The sequence below is a fragment of the Meriones unguiculatus genome, chromosome 17, assembly GCF_030254825.1.
Source record: "Meriones unguiculatus strain TT.TT164.6M chromosome 17, Bangor_MerUng_6.1, whole genome shotgun sequence".
Taxonomy (NCBI): Eukaryota; Metazoa; Chordata; class Mammalia; order Rodentia; family Muridae; genus Meriones; species Meriones unguiculatus.
In genome coordinates, this window is record NC_083364.1 from 63,856,202 (window position 1) to 63,876,165 (window position 19,964).

General features: G+C 38.5%; 1 pseudogene; it reads left to right on the forward strand.

Moving 5' to 3' along the window:
* Positions 1-2,153: 2,153 nt before the first annotated feature.
* On the forward strand, positions 2,154-2,752 carry LOC110541127 (N-terminal Xaa-Pro-Lys N-methyltransferase 1-like; annotated as a pseudogene).
* The last annotated feature ends 17,212 nt before the right edge of the window (positions 2,753-19,964 follow it).

Genomic DNA, 19,964 nt, shown 5'->3' on the forward strand with positions numbered 1-19,964 from the left:
ATCTTTGCCAGCCCTACACAAAGTAGAATATCTAGAAGAGTACTACAAAATTCAAACTCCAAATAACCAAACTTTTCAATCAAAAAGTGCCCCCCAAAACAGAACAGTTAAAAAATAAAACAAAATAAAAAACCAATGTCAAAAAAACATCAAATCAGTTCAATATCCTTAGCCACCAGAGAAATTAAACTTACTTTCAGGTTCTGTCTCATTCCATCATAATGGCAAGTGCTGATCAGGATGTGAGAAACTTTGAACTTGAATTCTCTACATTGCTGTTGGAAGGATAAACTGGGACAGCCGTTATGAAATCAGAATAGAAGTTTCTCCAAAAGGTAACCGTGAAAGTGCTACATGAACAAGCTATTCTCTTTCTCCCGTGGTACTTATCAAATACCTGGCATTTATCAAAGTACTCTTAGGTATACTTGGTCATTCTTGTTTACTGAAGTACTACTCAAGAGAGCTGAGAAATAAAACCAACCCTTATCGCTACCAAATGAATAGATAAAGAACATGTGAAACATACATCCAGGTATAAATACAAACAAAACTATTATATCTGTAGAAAAATTTATGAAACAATGGATTATTTTAGACTAAAAAAAAAAACCCTCAGTGGCTGTCTTTGATCACCTACCCCTAAACGGGGAGCAGCCTTGGCAAGCCACAGAGGAAGACAATGCAGCTAGTCCTGATGAGACCTGATAGACTAGGGTTAGATGGAAGGGAGGAGGACCTCCCCTATCACTGGACTTGGAGAGGGGCATGGGAGGAGATGAGGGAGAAAGAGTGGGATTGGGAGGGGATGCAGGAAGGGTCTACAGCAGAGATAAAAAGAGAATAAACTGTAATTTATAAAAATATAAATAAATTTTTAAGAAGTGAAAAACAAAACAAAATATGGTTTCTCATATAAGGAATCAAGATTTAATTGTGTGTGTCCAGACATGAGACTACATAGCAGATAATGAGAAAGGAGGAAAGATCTTAAGGGAATAGGGCAACAAAAGCAGTGATTGGTGTGTGTGACAAAAATAGAGACAAGACTATTGAGGTGAGGTGATGAGCAAGAATTAAGAGAGAAACAGTAGAGGGCAGTAGGAGAGGTAGTGAAATTAGAACAAACTGAGTATGCGATGCCATATTGAAACTCATTATTTGTCTGCTAATTTTCAAACATGTTTCTTCTAAACAAGGAAGGGGATTATAAATTAAACTCTTCAGAACTTGGGGAAATTCAAGGTACTAGATACTGATTAAGGAATGTTTATTGAGTAATTATTAAAAGAATAGGCTTTTTTCATAGTATTATTATAATAAATGAGTGATTTATATAAAAAACACAGAATTTTATTATTATAATTACAGACACTGTGAAGTCCCATATCAAAACACTGAACTTTGGTAAGTTGTTGGAGGTTTAGTGAATAACCTTGAAACATAGTGAATAACTTGAAACATAGTTTCAAGAATCAAGATAGAAAGCAAAAGCAAATGAACAGTGCAGGAAGATTCCTTTTTAAGAATCTTGCTCCCAAGGGGAGGAGCCTTCAAGACCTAGTCACCTTTAATGCTTCACCACACATTTCCAACACTTATTTTTGGAGGACATGTTTTAAAACCACAAGTGGTTTTAAATCACCCATATTCCCTTTCCTTTTATATAGAAACAATTTATCCTGACGTGTACATATTAGGTTATATTCTAAATTTCAAAGAATGGAGAGATATGCCATTAAATTTGGAAGAAAAAGAAAGGTTTGCAACAAATTTAAAGAACAACAAATCATAAAATTCTGAGTACAGCAGAGCAGTTCAGTGTGTGACAAGGTTGAAATTAAATGTACCCAGAGATCTTAGTGCTTTGACAAGAACCAAGTCAAAGGTCATAGACTCAACTTGACTTTCAGGAGATGGATTTAGCAGTGATGCTTAGGATGTAGTGATTGAAAATGTAAAAATCAATGGAATGCTAGTATATTAGCCCAATGATGGTACGATGAAGCGATAAAAAGGGAGATTCTTGAGATCCTGCCCTGGGCAATAGTCCTGGCCAACCTCCTCGTCAACTCATCCTTGTCTCCTGGGTCCCTGGAGCAACAACACAGAAGAGCAGAGCTATGGCTAGTGACAGTATGGCTGGTGCTATCATGACAAGTGAAGTGACTGAAGATGTGAAACAGTTTTATTCAAAGGCCAGGATCTACTGGAAGAAGATTGAGCGTATGGTCACATCTTTAATATTGACCTCAACATCTGGAAGTTTCTACAGAGTTTTTTAATGGAAGCGCCAAACAATACTAGGACTTCCCCTGCCCTCCACTGTAGAGCTGGCATTGGAAGGATCACCAAGCACTTCCTGCCACTCTTCAGGGTAGAGGGCATGGTGGAAGTTACAGAGAACTTTCTAGCCAAAGTGAAGACCTACCTGGAAGGGGCCAAGAGAGTGAGGAATTACTTCTGCTGTGGCGTGCAGAACTTTAGCCTAGAGCTCAGCTCCTATGATGGGATCTGGATCAAGCAGTTGATAGGCCACCTGATGGATCAGCATCTGGCTGACTTTCTACAGTGCTGCAAGTGGGGCTTATGCCTCAACGGCAGGATTGTCATCAAAGACAACATGGCCCAGCAGTGGATGATTCTGGATGATGTGGACAGCAGTGTGTGCCATGATCTCAAGGTGATAACGCCAGATTACCCACAGTGTGGGCCTCGGATGATATCGATCATGTCTATAGCTCTGTCCTGAGATGAGGCCAGGGTGAGAGCTGGAGGCCCACAGCTGGCAGGCCACTAGACACACCTGGCATCCACCATTGACTCCAGTGGGAGGGAACAAGCTACAGGAGAGGTGTGCTCTGGATTGCGCCAGTGCAGCTCTGTCATTCCAAGTCACCCTTGCAACTCCCCACAAGGCACATGAGAAGCTGAACAGCATAAGGGGAGACAAGGACTTCACATGGCTGCCAAGGACCTGAAGCATGTGGACTGTTGTCTTCTGAGACAGCAGCCAAACTACACATGGTGCTTGCCAGACGGTACCACTTACAGAAATGGTCATAGTCCCAAATCCTCTTTGGTGATAGGTCACAGGAGCTTGCAGAAAGGTGAGGTTTGCTTGCCTCTCTGCTCCTTGAAAGCTGTTCCGTAAGAGGCACAAGAAGTTAATAAAAGGATGAACACTGTTCTCAAATGCAGGAGAGAGAAAAAGAGAGATTCTTCAGACTGAAAAGAAATGAGGTATTACTGCATAAGGTTTAATTTTTTTAAAGCAATGAATCTAATAACCTTTTCAGGCTTGAAAACAAACAATGACTATGAACACCTAGTGCTATCCTAGGACAAGCTGAAATAGACTGAATGGCTGATTAGTACCTGAGTCTTACCCACTACTGTTCTGAGGACTGTGAGTACTTCAGAGATCCAGCGCCCAGTGTGGTCAGGTGGTAAGGAGAGACTTCGGGCTCTAGAAACTGTTAACTAATCCCTCTATCCTCCCTGGCCTGAAAGCTTGCTTCCTGTCACTTGGAAAAGGCTTAGAAAGTTGCAAATTAAATTCATGGAAGTTCCACGCTTGTAATTATCTTTCAAAGTTTTTGTCTTCAAACACCTCTACATTGCCAATTAAGATAGAATATGAGTTTAAGGGAAGAGGATATTTCAATGACTACCTCCCATCCAAGTTCTCCTCAAATTTTTGTTCTTTTCATATGTAAAATGCACTCATTCCTTCCTAACAAGAAAAGAATCTACCCTAGGCATATCCTTTACTGGAAGTTATTTTAGAGCTACCTCTTATCCAGTATTTCCTATGTGATGGTACTCTTCAGATACGCTAATTAATTTACTCCACACAATCATGCTATGAATAAACTAATGTCACAATTCCATTTTATAAGCTAGAAATGCTGTGTCAGAGAGAAGTTAACAGATGAATAAATGACACAAGCAGTGGAATGCACCTTTAGCTACTACACATACCACCTCTCATTTCTGTAGGAAAGACAACTCATCAACATCATCAGATGTGATTCCAACAAAGACACTTTGCTCCCGAAACTGTTGTAGCATTTCAATAATACTTCCTTTTAAGATTCGGCTTCAAAAAGCAGAAGAAAAATCATAGCCCATGAAATACGACCTGCCAGAAATTATATTTATCCTTATCATTTTATTGTAATCTACTCAATGTCAAGAAGATGAAAAACTGCCAAATAATATAATTAGAAACAGCAGTGTAGGACTGACAGCATAATTATAGAAAGTTAGATATGTCAGATTTCATGAGTGGCCTCAAATAGAAAACTTTCATGCAAAGCCTTTAATTAAAAAAAAAAATCTTCTACCACAACACTGAGGTGTGTATATGTGTTTGTGCGACATGTGGGTCTCTGTTTCCAAAAATAGAGTTTCAGAATCATTTATTTGTCAGAACCTTCTTGTGAATTGTCAGTGCTTCTCATACTGATTGCAGGCATAGTGTGTGCTTGCACTATAGCAGCATGCTCCGTTGGGTAGGAAACGAATAAAGGTTACATGGTACAGCCGTGGGGATGAGGATGGAGCAGTGATTGGAGATATTATGCTACTGGAGCCTGAGGTGAGTGAAATCTGAGCTTGTCTTGGACTCAGAGTTTTAACTTTCATTTCCTACTTTAGAACTGTTCACCTTCCTCCCATGAATAAAACAGCAATTTTTGCCTATATTGCAAAATCAGAGAAAAGAATATTCCATAATGAATAGTCACTAAAAATAAAAAGCTAAAAGAATACGTATGAATAAAACTGACACTAATACCTTATTTTCAATATATTGAGAAGCCACTGTGTGTTCAGAACTACAAATAAAATCATTTATTGAATATCTGCAATGTTATATGTATATATTTCCACATATGTATATATGCATGTTTCTGTTTAAAGCCGATTTCTCTATGTTGCAGATGTTATTACTGTCACTATTTTATGGATAAGGAAATTAAGATGCAAAAGCATTAAATATGTCTCTTTAATGTTGCATAGCTTGTAAATGGAAAACTCGGGATACAAATCCAGACAATTGATCTTCAAATTAGACATTCATAACCTCTATTCATAAGAGTTTATCAGTGCATGTCGGAGTAGTCTTTTCAAATCCATTCACTGGGCTTTCATAAAGAGATTTTTGAACATCTGCAATTGAAAAGAATCAGGAATATCTGCCTTCTATAGTAAGGATTCTGAAAGAAGACATTCAGTCCAGACTGTCGTGAGTGAAGATTTGAAAAAAATAAAATAAAATTATACTAACAATGAAAGAAGAGATACTCAAAGTAGACCAGAAGTGAGGTTTAATCTACTCTCCTAAAATTTTTAGGGAATGTTGGTCTGACAGAAGTATAAGTATTCATTCCAAGATTTTGGAGATAGCATTCTCAATAAACCATTTGTGTTGTATTTCTGAGTTGTTGAGAAAAGGAATTTTTATAGGTATCAAAGGGCTGCACTTGTTAGCAGTCATTTCTGTTATATATATTGGGGCAGAACCATACACAATTTCTATCTTGTAGCAGAGAACAACCGGCCTCTATTTCTGAACACTGATTCTTTTTTGCTTTCCTTTCTTTCTATAGCTTTTTCTTTCAGATATTTGCCAACGTCTGGGCATGACTTCCCTGGTTCTTTGGGGTTGTCGATTGTCTTTATCTTCTTCTCTGAAGCTGTATCTCAACTACCACGAATAGGCTGCCTCCAACCACACACCCATGTGCCTGCTTACAAGCTCCATGTCTCTCTCTCTCTCTCTCTCTCTCTCTCATTCTCTCTCTCTCTCTCTCTCTCTCTCTCTCTCTCTCATTTCCTGGCTCCCAGCAGCTACCAAGCTCCCAGCTTGCATTCCCTGTCATTTTCTCTACAAAACTGTTCTTAAGCTTCAAAAATGAAAGGTGTTATACAGAATCACATTTAGAGCTAAGTATTTCATAATCTCTTATTCTTGATCAATTGTGAGTCAATATGTTAATCACCATCTAATATGAAGTGTTTCTGATGAGGATTAAGAGATGCACTAATCAATGGTTATAATGAAAAGTCATCAGGAGTAATTTTAATGTTAATTCTATTCAATAGTGGTAGGCTCTCCCCTAGGGCCTATCACCTGCCTATTCATAGGAATTCCCATTCCAAAGGCTCAGGGATCATAGCAGAAGAGTAGACACAAAGATTATAAGAGCCACAGTAGGTAGGAGAAATATAAGAATTTTTTTTTTTACTCAAAACAGGGAAGTTGCACATATGAACTTAAAGTTGGTGTGACAGTGTGTACAAGGCCTGTATAAGCACAAGCCACACAAACATGACAAAATAAAGAAGGTATTTGGTCAGAAAGCTCCATCCCTACCAGAGGAGCTCTTGACAGTGCATAACTGCTGGGATAGGACAATTCTGTTTTCTTTAAGAGTGTGACCTCCAGTAGGGCAACCGTACTCCAATAGAATTCTACACATCCAAAAGTATAAAGGTACCGAAAACTGGACTCTATGGGTTTTATATAAAGAAATGACACAAAATTGGGCAGGTAGGAACTGGGAGAGTGGCTCTGGGAGAACTTGGGATAGGAAGTGAATATGAAGCCTACATATTGTAGGAGGTTATTTAAGAACTAATTTTAAAAATTCCAAAAAATAAGAAAGAAAGTAAGAGAGAAAACAAAAAAAGAAAAGAAAAGAAAAATGAGTAAGAGAGCCCAGAGATATCACTCATGCAGCAGTTAAAAGCATATACTTTTCTTGCAGAGGATATGAATTCAGTTCTCAACAACTAAGTTTGGTAGCTCATAAGCACCCATAACTCCAACTCCAGAGAATCCAACATTCTTTTCTCTTTTGTTGACACTTTCACTCATATTTATGTGTCACACTCAATACACATAAATGCACGTAATTACACATATCACACTAGAAAACTAAATTGTAGTGGCTTTTCATAGAACCCAGTAGACTATAGCCAGTGCTAAATAGAGCTTTCCTTCATGTGAGGTTTTCCAGCTGTAACAAAGAGGCTTTTGAAAGCTAATGTGATTATCTTGTGTCAGACATGTTTGGAACTGGAATGAGGTCTCCCATCTGATAGCTATGCATGTTTTCACTGTCAATCATATTACTGCACGTTTAATATTGAGTAAATATATGAATCAATGTGTGCCATGAAGAAAAAGTTCCCATTTTCTCTTGAGCTAGGAGAATTGGGCACAATTTCTAAGGATATAAAAGAGGTGCAATAGGCTCAAGGAGAATGGTGGTTTGAAGATCACTTGTAAGGAGCAAATTGACATGCTTCTATCAGGAGGTTGATGGAGAAGAAATAAGATTTCATATTGTAAGTCATAGTCTGAGAGCTCTATGGGTAATAAACACAAGTAAGCATCAGCTTCTGAATGAACATTTGTCTTCATAAAAAGTCATGGCCTGGTGTTGTATGTACTCTAGGAAATGAAGAGACACGATTCTTTTCCTCCCTGAGGCCAAAAATCTGCAGCTGTTGTCCCCACCATGAGGCTATCTTCCAACACAGGAGCAGACGTAGAGATAGCAACAGGACAAAACAAGGAGGCTGGTGCCAAACTGAAGACAGCTGTAGATATCAGAAACCTGATACCTACAGATTTCCTCCTTTAACATAGCCAGTTAATAAGGGTTTTTCAGGCTGGCAAATACTGAGTCTGTGCTATGCTGTGAGCCACCTCAGCCAGCTTGCATGCCTTGCACCCACCTCTGCAATGGACAACTTTAATGGGTCATTTCTATATACTTGAGACTAGAGATGCACAGACCACTGGTACTTTCTCTATATCACACTGTTCCTCACACTAGCACAAGCACTTTCTTTGATTCTGATTGACAAGTGACCTGGTGATCATGCAGACACGTATTTTTCAGAAGCCTACTGATGCCACACATGAGCAGCAAACCAAATGATTTAATCTTGGAAGAAAACTATGACATCCCTGAAAGCACAGTCTTCAGCTTCTTTGAGGTCTGTAGCTCCTCCCTGCCAGTTTTCTGTGTCCTAGCCCCATCATTTCTATTTCTCCATAACAAGTGCAACGATGTTTTCTTCTCTTGAGGATCCAAGTCCCAACTCATCATGGAAATGCAAAAACATTTCCATATTATATCAAACTAAATTATTCTAATTTGTCTTACATGCTCACTTCTCCCCTAAGAGTAATAGCTTCCTTGAATGCTTGGCAACTCGGTGGGTATATTTTACTCATGAAATTGACCTTGCATAAAGTTCCTACTGAGACAATTTCTTAGAATCTAAAGTCCTAACGTTAATTCTGTAGTAATAAAATGCATTCTTAAAAATTATGTCAGAGTCCCTTGACAGCCCTATATAACTTCAGGTATCTTCAATAAAACTCAACTCTGTGTGTGTGTGTGTGTGTGTGTGTGTGTGTGTATGTGTAAGCTTACAAAATACTAGGTTTCCATCCAGTTTTAAAAAATATCCTTAATATTATTTAGCCACCATTGACGACCTGTCCTCCACACACAATATTTTCCTATCCTCTTTCCATTTAATTCCCCTTACCTTCATTTTTTCCTTTTGCTTAAAAAATGTATTTGCAAAAATAGTTTGGTTGGAATTATCCCACATAATCCTTCTCCCAGAAACAAAAGTCTACGAAACAAGTTGAACTGGTTGAGGGATACTTTCCTTTAAGACAAGGGAGTCTGGGAGGTCTCTGAAACAATGGAGGATGTTGCCATTACATTTGGCTGCACAACAGAAGTTTAAAGTAAAAGCCTAGTTTTGAAGACAATACACATGTCAGTCACAGGTCTTAGAGAAATCAAGCTGGCACTGATCTGGACGCACCTTCCCTGTGCTGGGAAGGCTATCAGAAGAGAAAATGTTCTAGATGCCTTACCCACCTGTGAGCACTGTAAGTTACAGTAATGATTGCCTGACAAGATAGGCCCAATGATGTAAAAGTGGTACAAATGTCATGAGGGGTAGCCAACAGACACAAAATTGGAAGGGGTGTGGGAGGAAAGGAAATGGGGAAGAATTAGAGAGACAGAGTTATGAGTGAATTTGATTGAAATAAAATTTATTCATGAAGGGAAATTTTAATTTAAAGTAATTTGTTTAAATATGAAAACCCTACTTTTGCCCAAATTCTTCTTAAAGCAATCCCATGTGAAGATCCCTCTGTAAATGTAATAAAATTTTTTGCTTTTCTCATTTAAAAATATTTTAAAAGACCCTACAATTGTATAGCCTGCACTAATTAAATAACGTCAATATCAGGACCTAAAACCCTGGCTCAGATGTAGCCCATAGACTCAGAGGTAATATGTGAATAACACATGGAACTCTCTGCTTGTGATGATAATTGGAAGGGCATCCATTTACTTCTACAGAATCACAGAAGTTACAAAGCTTGCTCCTGGTCACACTGCTTGCATCAGAGGAATCTCGGATCCATGTGCAGGGAGAATCTGAGCCTTCTTTTCTAATCACTATTGTAAATCTTTACAAGAGTAATCAGCCTAAATGGCGTTTTAAAATCTAAACATGTCTCCTTGTGGAGCTCCTGTCCCCTCCAGGTCTTTCTATCTCTCCCTTCTTTCATAAGATTCCCTTACTCTGACCAAAGTTTGGCTATGAATCTGAGCCTGTGCTTCAATATCTCGATCAGTAGAGTCTTTCAGAGGCCCTCTGTGGTAGGGTCCTGTCCTTTTCCCTGTCTTCTCCTGATTCCAATGTCTATCACATTTATCCTTTTGAATGAGGATTAAGCATCTTCCCCAGGGTCTTCCTTGTTGTTTAGCTTCTTTAGGAGTATAGATTTTAGTATGTTTATCCTATACTATAAGGCTGATATCCACTTATGAGTGAGTATATACCATGTGTGTCTTTCTGCTTCTGGGTTACCTCACTCAAGATGATCTGTTCTAGTTCCCACTATTTGCCTGAAAATTTCATGATTTCCTTTTTGTAATAGCTGAGTAGGATTCCATTGAGTAAATGTACCACAATTTCTGTATCCATTCCTCCACTGAGTGTCATCTAGGTTGTTTTCAGCTTCTGGCTATTACAAATAGAGCTGCTACGAACATGATTGAAAAGATGATTGAACAGAGCCAAAAATCTGAGCCTTGTGGGACCTGCAGAGACTGATATCCCTACCAAGGACAATGCATGGAGAGGACCTAAAACCCTGGCTCAGATGTAGCCCATAGACTCAGTCTCCAAGTGGGTTCTCTAATAAGGGGAGCAAGGGCTTTCTCTGGTAGGAACTCGGTGACATTATCTCCTGTCACTTCCCCTGGGGGAAGGGGTGTGCAACCTTGTGAGGCCAAAGAGGAAGACAATGCAGCCAGTCCTGATGAGACCTGATAGGCTCAGGTTAAATAGAAGGCGAGGAGGTCCTCCCCTATCAGTTGACTAGGAGAGGGGCATAGGGGGAGAAGGAGGAGACAAGGGAGGGGAATACAGAAGGGATAAAAATTGAACAAATTGTAATAAATGATAATAATCAAAATTCAAAAAAACTAAACATGTCTCTCTATTAAAGAACAACCATTAGAGATTGAACTCTGCCCATAGAGATGAACATTTACATTATTGCCGGAGAGAGTGACCACCTCCTTTAAGGGATCTGCTCTTTGCTGTATCCTACACTAAAAAGTGAGTTTTCCCAATACAGAGGAACAGTATGCCCACTCCATTTTCAAACAGTAAAGAAATTAAAGAATGACTTGTGCCTTTAAAATGAAATTCCTGCTTATACATTGTGAAATCTGCCACTTGTCATGCAAAGGCATTTTGCCAGCCCCTGTCCCTCACCTGTAAGTGTGCCGTACCTTTGCATGATTGGGTGTATGTTTGTGCATGTGTGTGTGCGTGTGTATAGGTGCATGTTTGTGAGTAGGGGGGGTTCTGACAGTGCAACTACTTAGGGTGTTTATGAATATCTGCATCATGGACATGAGTCTGTGGGGACTCTCAATCAATCCTAAGCCGAATAGTCTAACTCCTGCTCCTCAGCTCTTCTCGCTCATTCAGTAGCAGTTTAAGCACACAGAATAACTTTTTATTCTTCCCAGTTCAATAAATTGTTTGTAGGTGACTCTAATCATTACAAGTGTATTTGTGAGGTATATTGAGGTTTGATTTTATTCTCAGTACATAGGTGTGCATGCATATCATATATATACATATATATATATATATACATATTTGTCATTATTTACAAAATATTAGAATACATGAGATTCGTTTTTATATCTATCATCTTCTTTTGAGACAAGTGAGTGCTACTAGCTTATTTTAAGTGGTATTCAGCATACCAAGACAAATAAAATAAGTGTAAGAATATAAGTCTTTCAGTTATATTTCCTTAGTGTAAGTTGCCAGGGTTTGATAAATAACAGGTTTATATATCAGAGGATAGAGACCATACTGACTGCACAAGTAAACAAAGGGGTCGAAAGATGATAAAAGGCAAAAAGCATACCTAAAATCTGCAATACTATATAAACACAAAATTTTCTTTTGTGGCTATGCCAGTGACAATAAATAAAGCATGGGAAATGACAATGTTAAGGAAAATATCTTGCCACACTACACACCTGCAAAATAAAATACATCTTTCCCTCAACTCAGGAACCTGAATGTTTTTGGGAACAAAATGTCCTTAAAGTCAAATTTTAATATGTTAATTATTTCACTCTATAAATTGAAAATTATAGAAAAATACACAGGTATGTGAATATAAAAGCGGCTACTGAAGATAGCATTTAACAATTTTTTTTTTTTATAAAATGCTTGCCCATAAGATAGCGCAAGAGGGCTATGTGATTGTAAAGGAACCCCGGTGACCTGAGTTTGTTACTTGGATACCAGGGTGGAAAGAGAAAATCTGCTTTGGAAAATTGGCTTCTACAACCACATGCATGCTTGGGCATTGTGTATACACCCACCTCACCCCAGCTCCCCCCCCACACACAAATGATGATGAAGATAAAATTTAAAATTAATAATTGCATCAGTGTTAAAAGTGATTAAAAGTGATTACCTTAACCCCCACCCAGAATTTTTTTCTCCATGGCACCATAGCAACCTTGGTATTTTTAGCACATTTATTTTAATTAAAAGTGGTTTTATCTGATTCAGTTGCTGAAAAAAAAAAAAAGGTCAGAAGTCACACAGTCACACCCAGACCTTTGCTACAACTGGCTTTCTCTTTTCACTTTTTTCTTCTTAAATAAACGAATTACTGATAAACAGAGCAGCATGGCAAGTCCGGTAGACAAAGATAGAGCTCCTTAAAGTGGACAACAATTGTCATACAATATATTCAAATTTTTTTGAATCAAGATATTAATAACTAAGGGACATAACAATGAGCTAATCAAAGGTGAAATCAGGGCCAAAAAAAAAGAAAATTGTATTTCTATGGGAAACTTGCTTTCTTTGTGCTATGACAGAGATGCAATGCGGAGTCCATATTTGGTCCCCATACTAAGATCTTTCTGATATTCAAAACAGACCACCTCAGCTCTTTCTGCTCTGTGTCCTTAGCTTTATTTCCTGTGTAATTTCACAGGACTTTATTTTATGGGACAGATTAAAAGTATTGAAATAAGGAATTAAATTTGCATTAATGGTGTTTTATAAAATGGGCCCTAATTTCTTGTTTCTTTGTATGGGCTTCATGGTTTGTTGTTTATGTTTTTTCATTTTGGAGAAACTATATTAGAATTCTTCACAGCTAAAAACTCATAAGCATTTAACGTAAAAACACAAGTACCTTTGAAAAGGGATTATTCCTGTCTTTTCCTCTGAATTACTGTCACATATCTCCAGGCAGCAACATAAAAAATTATGTTACCAGTGATAACAATGTTATAATAGTCACCATTTATTGTACACTTAACATAAACTAGTCTCTTGCTTAGCACTTTGTGTGAACTACCTCATTTAATATGCAAGATAACTAAATAGAACATCATGGCTCCCATAACTATTTTAGGAGTAGAATTTGTACTCGGTGAAATACATTTATGGTATAAAACTTAATACCCTTTTAAATATGTGCTCACAAATACATACATGATTAGGAAATCATTAGCACAGTTAAGTTAATGAGCATAGCCATAATCCACAAAAGCTTCCTTAGTGAACATTTTTATCTATATATCTATCTCCACTGGTAACTCTTTCCCATTCACAGTTATCAGGTGTCCATTGATTTGATTTCTGTTTTTCTAGCAAGGATATAAAGGGATTTGACTTCTTAAGCATCTATAGTCCTCTTATACAATATTGTGTAACATATTTCAATGGGATCCCCATTGAATGCTAACTTCCACTAGATACAATCTAAGTAAAAGAAAAATAAATAAATAAAAGACTGGTTAAGGAGGTACAGTAATACTTCCCACCAGGGCTAATGAAAACTTAGCCAATTTTAGCATATGTAACAGTTAAGTGGAAAGAAATGAACAGATCCCAGGTAAAATTTTAAGGATAGGAATTAATGAATTTTCTAAGAAGAACTAAGGCTCCTATAACCATTAGTTCAATAACTATAAAAAGTGAGTTGTTAACTGAAATAAGAGTTTTTTTAGAGAAAAAGAGTAAAAGAAAGGAAAGCTGTTTTGATGTTCCAAACAAATTATAAAATAGTAAACGTCAAGGAGGCTTCAGAATAGTTGGAACCATACTTGAACTGAGAAGTCATGGAGATAAAAAAAAATATGGAAAACATTTCAGCAAAGAAATTGTACTTGGACATTCAAAAAATATTAAAATGTAAAAGATGTAGCATGAACCCTGAGCCCTAAAACTGCCAGTGCAGAATATATCAAACTAATCCTGTTTGAAAAGGAAGAGCTGGCAGAATCAATAACACTAATACATACCTACACTTTCTTTCGGTCCATCCCAAAGGCAGTTTCCCCTCCCTTTTCTCCCTTTAGTCCCTCCCCCATCTCCCCTCTGCTCCCACCCCCCAACCACTCCATTTCTCTTTAGAAAAGGGCAGGTTGCCAGTGGATAACAATCACAACCATGGCATATCAAGTTGAGGTAAAGCGAGGCACCTCAGCTCATATTGAGGCTGGTTATGGCAACCCAGTAGGATGACAAGGGTCCTTAAAGCAAGCCAAAGAGTTGGAGACCTCCCCTGTTAGGAGTCTCACATGAAGACCAAACTAAACAATTGTAACATATATGCAGAGGCCTTTGGTCAATCCTATGCAGGCTCCCTGGTTGTTGGTTCATTCTCTGTGAGCTCCATTGAGCCCAGGCTGGTTGATTCTGGAGGGAAGTGGAGTTTGCACTGGACCCGTCTGGCTCCTACATCTTTCCTTCTTTCTGCTACAGGATTTCCCGAGCTCTGTCTAATGTTTGGCTGTTGGTCTCTACATCTATTGCCATCAGTTGCTGGGTGAGGTATCTCTGATAATTGGGATAGGCAGCAATCTATGATTTTTAGCAAAATATCACTAGAAATCATTTTCTATCCTAAATTTATGGGTTAGCCAACCTCTTGGTCCTGATTCTCCGGGCAGTGTCAGTGTTGCCCGCCCTCCCATAGACCAGTTTGAGACTGGTCTAGTCTCAAATTAGACCAGCCAGTGGTTGGCCAATCCCACATTTTCTGCACTGCCTTTACCCCTGCATAACTTATAGGCAGGACAGATAGTAGATCAAAGGTTTTGTGGCTGGGTTTTTGTGCCAGTACTTGGTAGATCTCAAGGTTTCCCAGCAGGAGTTTTTCCTGATTAAAGGAGATGGCCAGTGCAGGCTCCATGCCCCTCATTTCTAGGGTCACCCTGGTAGATTCCTGGGAGTTACCACTGCACTGGGTCTCTAGCCTGACCCAGAGTTGCCACCTCCCCCACCCCATCCCATTGCCTTTTCCACTACTCTCTCCCTCCATCCTCCCCACCCCCACACACAATCTGATCTCTCCTTTTCCCTTGCCCAGACCCTCCACCCAGATACCCGCGGTGTCTCTTCTATGCCTTCTTCACAGGGATCCCCCCCTTGAGCCCTTCTCATTCTCAGCTTCTCTGGGTCTTTGAATTGTAATCTTTTAAACTAATCAGAGAAGCAGCAGATTTGGAGCCTCTCATTCTCAATAGCTGCTGGTAACTTTGCTAACAGGAGTAGAAAACTGGACATTCTGTACCAACAAGGCTGACATCAGATCCTTAGCATTTAGAGATGTGCATGGAATTTGCTGAAGAGTTGGAGAACAGATGATGGAGTCCAGAACAGTGGTCACCCTCTTAAGGTGACCATGTCAAAGAAGGAAGATTTGGACAAGAAAATGAAATTTGGAGAAGGATGTTGAATCAAAAGTTTTCTGTATCTGTTTGGCTGCTTTGAGTTGTGTTCTGTATTTCTGTTTCGTTTTACTAAACTAGCACGGAAGTAATAGTTGATGGACTTAGTGATCTGCAGTCATTATAACATACATAAGTTATACTATATGTAACTGTATGTATTTTCTTGATCTTTTTAATTTTGAAATTAGATGTTAGCAGAAATTCACAAAATATATTTGACAAGTCATTAATACTGTCATCGAGCTTTCCTTAATAGGTCCCTGCAAGATCAAACCCAAGAGAGTGATTTAAACAGCTAGTGTCTATTCACATGTCCTATATTTATATTTATATTTATATTTATGTCTTTTTAAATTTTTAAAAATTTTTAATTTTTGTACCAAATTTAGGTTGTAAGTAACAGTTGTATAATATCAAAACAAGTGCTAATATTAACTTGTTACTGAGTACTGTTCTTTTATCACTCTCAAATCTACAAAACTGAAACAATTATAATGTGTTCCTGATGTTTGTAGTATGATATGCCTCATACATCCTATTAATCTATCACAGTAATTTAAATGCAAAACTTTCTAGAATATTTTGTAGTTGGAATTATAAAGTATAAATCATATTTTAGATTTCATCTTTTTTTATTATTTGGAAATATATCCCTGAGCTCCAAAAAAGTTTAAGGCATGAGTATTTTTCCATCCTATTTCTAAATACATTCTATAACTATTAGCCATTTCAGGAAGTCTGTTTATTGACGAAATAATCCAGCAAGGAACAGATATCCAGTGAAGAAGTGTTGCTTAGTGGCAATGCCATGTGTTCATTGAGTATCCGAAGATCAAGAAGGACAGTCATGCCAAGAGTAAAGCAGGGGGAGCTGGAGTGCATGTGAAAGGAAATAAGCCAAGGGTGTAGTGGTGAGAGATTCCTAAGGCTCTTTTCTGTTTGTGTCTACATTCGAATTAAATAAGCAAATGTGGCCATCAGTGAAAGTCCAAATGGCGAGAAGGCATTCTCAGGTTAATTAATAAAAGAAAATACTTTTCACAACTATCTAGGAAAGTGAGGAATGAGCAAATCAGAGGGGTGTTATGAGGCAGCACAGAGTCCATAGAGATAAGAGTCATGAAAAAAAAAAAAAAACTTAAAACCAAGCCAAATCAACATGCTTGCTGTTTTTCTCCAGTCTCATTCAGTTGCGTGAATAATGGTGTTGACGAGGTGACCAGAAGGGTGATTTGAAGTTAGAAGAGCAAAATAAGAAAATTAAGAGAAAAAGCAAATAACTTGAGAAAGCAGTATTTATTTTTGTTTTCAGTGATGTGAGACCTGTGACAGGTAGTAGATATTTTGCAAGTGAAATCAGCTTGGAAGACAAGGGTAGGATTTTGTGACTTAGAAAAACAACGCTAGCTTGTTTTTTATCACTGTTAACCAAAGCATTGCAAAGCCCACATAAGTGCTGGAGGTATGTGGAGGCTGGTGGTTATGCTGTCTGCTAGGAAGACTGACACTTACCACCTAAGGCTGCCCTCTCCCTAAGAAAGAGCTGAAATTTGTTCAGTCAGAGATTCTCTCCTGTTTACTGATATTTTAAACTCTCCAGATATTTGAATATCTGAGGCTTTGACAGTCTTCAATAAAATAACCATATCTTACTCTACTCAGTCATTCATGGACCATTGCTACTTCCCCATATGTCAGAACTGAATATTACATCAGGGAGAGAGAAGTATGCTTAAGGGCTTCTGTGGGAATTTTTGTTTTTCTGACTGACTGTCTTGGCTGAGCTATTAAAGCCTAGGAGCTATGTCTCTCCCCCTATGCAGTGATTTGTTCCAGAAACACAGAATTGCATTTCTGAATGGATCATGCCTCCTGTGGCCAGAGACAAGAGCACATGAAAACAAACAAACAAACAAACAAACAGGGCTGTGTGGTGTGTCGTCTGACATTTCAAAAGCAAGCTGCCCAGGTGAATACAAATACAGCAATTCTCAGACCTCCGCGGAAAGAGCAATGCCTCTGCTCTAACACATGCTTTTCCTCATCCTGTGTGTGTACGTGCGTGTGTGTGTGTGTGTGTGTGTGTGTGTGTGTGTGTGTGTGCATGTGCTCGCTTGCACACCCAATGAACCTTCTAATAATTTGTGGACAAGAATGGCTAGCCATATTCCATTGCTGCTTCTGCTTTGGGCAGAATGGCAGCCAGTCAGCTATCTAAATAATGGCATATGTTTACCACGTGTTTAAAATAACTCCGTGGCATGCTTTTGGTTACAGTCAAAAAGAGCCAGTCCTTTAGGAGATGGGAAAATATATCTGTAATCAACTGAACCCGTGTCATCTGTTTTGATATAGCTAAGTCCTAGAAGCAGCTCTCTCTCCTTCCTGACCCCTCTCCTCCTCCCTCTCCCTCACATCTGTCCCTTCCTTCCCTTCTTTCCTTCTTCCCCCTACCTCTCCACTTCTTTCAAAAAAATACACACGGAGTCACTGTACACATTAGTGTCAGGAAAATTCATTACCAACTAAAGTTTTTTTAAATATGTGTTTTTTAAAATTATTGCTCTATTGGAACTCAGAAGGACAACAAAGTCAAATCCACAGGCTTTATTAAGGACTCTCACTCCCTCTGCCTAATTGCCTTAATTGTCTAAGTTCCTTCAAGTCACTGCATAGTTCAAAACCTAATTGAAAATGTTCTTTCCCTAGCTCTCGGCATGTTTACTTTCACCTTTAGACAACAAAGGCTACAGGCCTGACCTAGAATTGACTCAGATGAACCACTTTACAAGACTTAAAGCAAAAGCGAGTGAGCAAAGCAGCCTCGCAGGACTACAATGCCCCAAACAGATAAACTAGACACAGCAGCAGCCTTTCAAGGAAACAGGTTCTGATAGGGGATGCTACACAAAGCTGTTTTCTGTTTTCCTGCTTTGGTGATATGTGAACAAAATGTTTGCCCAGGGCTCACTGGGAATAAGAAGGGTTTAATATTGCAGAATACCTGCATTTTCTCTTTGTAAGTCGGGTAGGTAATATGTCCCCAACACCCAGTAGACTCTTGACATCACAAAGGAATGAAATAGTCACAAAGGAATGAAATAGTGAGCAATGAATCTCAGCATGTGAGTTTGTGGAGGAAGAGAGTAGTGAAGTGGTTATCAGTGACAATAGGGAGGATTGAGAGAGAGGGTAATGAGAGAGATTGGTCAAAGGGTGAGAAGTTACACGAAGAAGAACAAATTCTAGTATTTAATAGTATGTCAGAGTGTAACAGTCGACAATAGAAACTTCAAAATCACCAGAAGAAAGGTTTTACTGCTCTCACCATAAAGTAATTATAAATGTTTATGAAGATAGGTGTACAAATTATCCTAATGTGTTCAATATAGCATGTATGATGATTAGATTAACTGTCAGCTGGAGACAATCTAGAATAATCTGAGGAAATAGTAATTTCTCAGTAGAGAATTTAGGTTGAATTGAAGGCACATTTGTGGGGATTTGATGGTTTTGGTTTGTTTGTTTTTGTAATTTTTAGTTATTTCTTTTATTTTGGAGATTATAATGTAACTACCAAACTTTCCTTTGCTTTTCCTCCCTCCAAACCCTTGACAAAGCTTTGTCCTTGTTGTTCCAAATTCATGGCATCTTTTTCATTAATTGTTCTATATTGATAAATATACAAGTATACCTGCTCAATTTGTATAGCGTTACTTGTGTCAGAGTCTGTTTTGATTGCTTCAGTTGATGGAGAAAGACCCAGAGATACAGTGCATGATACCTCTATCAATACCCTGATGGGTATTGAGGACTTTCAGAGGTCCCCAGTAGAAGGTTCCAGTTCTGTTCTTTGTCTTCTCCTACTTCCAATGTCTATCCTATTTGTCCTTCTGAATGAGGTTTCAGCCTCTTCCCTAGAGTCCACCTTGTTATTTAGCTTCTTTACAACTACAGATTTTAATATGTTTTTCCTATATTATATTGTTAATATCCACTTATAAGTGAGTATATGCCATATGTGTCTTTCTGCTTCTTGGATACCTCACTCAGGATGATCTTTTCTAGTTCACCATTTGCCTGCAAATTTCATGATTTCCTTGTTTATAACTGCTGAGTAGTATTCTATTGTGTAGATGTACCACAATTTCTGTATCCATTCCTCTGTTGAGGGACATCTAAGTTGTTTCCAAATTCAGATTATTACAAATAAAGCTGCTATGAATATAGTAGAGAAAATGTCCTTACTGAATGGTGGGGCATCTTTTGGTTATATGTCCAGGAACCATAAAACTGGATCTTTAGGTAGCACTATTCCTAATTTTCTGAGGAAGCACCATATTGATTTCCAAAGAGGTTATTCAAAGTAACATTCCTACCAGCAATGGGGGAGGGTTCCCCTCTCTCCACAACCTCTCCAACATGTATCATCCAAACTTTGGGCAGAGTACAGGAAACCTTGTGGAAGAAGAGGGAGGTAGAAAAACCTGGAGTGGACAGTTGCTCCACAAGGAGACCAACAGAGCCAAAAACCTGGGCTCAGTAGGGTCCCTGAAGAAACCAATAAGCCAACCAAGGACCATGCATGGAAAGAACCTAGACCCCCTA